General features: G+C 43.0%; 1 pseudogene; it reads right to left on the reverse strand.

The window, feature by feature from the left end:
- Positions 1–1,211, reverse strand: part of LOC125342761 — a 13,731-nt pseudogene extending 12,520 nt beyond the window's left edge.
- Between the last annotated feature and the right edge of the window lie 853 nt (positions 1,212–2,064).

Genomic DNA, 2,064 nt, shown 5'->3' on the forward strand with positions numbered 1-2,064 from the left:
TAAAAGTTGCCTTTTTTCTCTGGCATTGACCAGGTGGTAGATGTTGGGTTTAAGAGGCACCATTATGTCACCAGCTAAGACGCCATTATGCCATGTCTTGTGTTCTTTGTTTGTGTCTTTCCTGGCCCCACTCCAGTCACCATGGCACCCCATTTGAGCTGAATTGGTTTATCAAATTACAGTGTTTCCATTTTGTAATCTGAAAGTTTTTGTTTGCTAGCAAAGCAAAGTTTTTGTTTTTCTAACTGCCCTCGTGGTTCTAAAATATTGGGCACAATGTCACTTGCTGCTGGAATTCCAAAAGTGCCTCTCACCAAAATTCATTTTTGCACACTGTAAAGCCTATGTGCACAGTGTGTTTTTGTGTATTACATGTGTGTATGTCTATCTGTAAAGAAATGTACTCACAGCCTTACATAGAATACTGGAACCCCTTTGTACTTCACTTTGACAATAATGGAAAAAAATCAGGGCTATTGCATGTGATCTGTATTTATGCCTGAAGGGGGGAATGAAGAGTAAAAGTAAACCCCATTTTCAGGCAGCCCCGGTTTTGTTGTCTGTTTAAACTATGAGCAAACCCAGGGCAAGCTTATTAGGGCCCAGCCGGTCAAGAACTCTAACCGCCTCAGAATGCTTAACTATAACCGCCTCCAGAATGCCTCGAGCTCTGAGCCAATCAGATTTGTACCCATGTCCTAATCTTGCTTGCTTGAACAGCTGATTGCTGTAACTTTGTTTTTTGTCTTGCTTGAACACCTGATTACTGTAACTTTGTTTTTTTCCTTTATAAGCTCTGTGGAATCGCAGCTCGGGGCTTCCACCTAACCTCTGCTGTGTTGGTGGGTAGGACAAGGCCCGGGCCATGGCCCGCTTGAATAAAGTAAAGCCTTGCTTTTGAATTTCGGAATGTCTGAGTCTCAGTGGTCCTCTTGGTGGTCGTTTTGCAACTAGGCATAACATTTGGGGTTTCGTTCGGGATAACCCCAGAGACCCCTGAGACCCGAGACTCCGAAGGTAAGAAAACAGCCCTGTTCATTTGTCTTGTCCTATAATGTGTCTGTTTGTCTGTTTTGCTTGTGCTTATTTCTTGAAGGGTTGTTGAAGCGGACGCACTTACTCGGCAACCCTGAGGAGACTGGAGAACGCCCTAGACTCTCCACCTTTGAAGGGTTACCCCTGGAGCCTTCAATGTGGATCCACTCCTGCATGCTTGCAGGAGGTTGTGGGCCAACCTGGGAGATTTCCATCTCCAACTCGTAGCTTTTCTGTTCTCAGTCCTGTGTGCTTTCCTCCTTTTGTATTGTTATAATTGTTTTGTTTTTTGGATTGAACATCTGATCAGAGCTATGAGTAATGTTCTATCATGGGAACCTCCATCTAGCCCCCTAGACTTGAGTATGATGCAAAATTAAGTTTAAGCTTAAATTCAAATGGTCATCAAGTTCGGGCATTACCAAATGTTTTAAAAGAACAGGAACTATAGTTAAAAATTGTTTAATTAAAAAAAATCAGAGCTAAGTGTCAGAAATTTGGATGTAAAGGTTTATCACTGTTAAAAAAAATGCTTGGGTTTCTCAGTTCAAAGACCAATATGAAAGGACAGGAAAAACCTGGGACGGGCCTGTGTGCCTATCCACAGGAGTGAGGGGTGATCTGGCAAAGGTGCAGCTTAGCCAGTCCACGTGGTGGCACAGGCCCTGGAGGAAATCCACTTGGTGGGACAGCCATAAGTGGGTGTCCACTTATGGTGGAAGAGGACAAGTCGGCACCAAGACAGTTCATCAAGCTCTGAGGAGTAGGATGGAGATAGGCCATTTGGTAGGACAGGCCAATGGAGGCCTCTCTTTTGTCTCTTTTGTTTTCAGGTGAACTTTGGAAACCTGGTGGTAAAAATGAATGATTTGACTGGAATTTCTAAAAACTGCCCCTTGAGAGATACTAAGAATTGGAAAAGTTTTTTAAATGGTTAGAAAGTTTATTGATGTGATTCGATTCCTGTGCTATTTTCGTAATTTGGAAACTAGTGGGGATAGGAGTAAACTCTCATTGACTCTATGTATG

This window comes from Perognathus longimembris, chromosome 27 (genome assembly GCF_023159225.1).
Source record: "Perognathus longimembris pacificus isolate PPM17 chromosome 27, ASM2315922v1, whole genome shotgun sequence".
Lineage (NCBI taxonomy): Eukaryota > Metazoa > Chordata > Mammalia > Rodentia > Heteromyidae > Perognathus > Perognathus longimembris.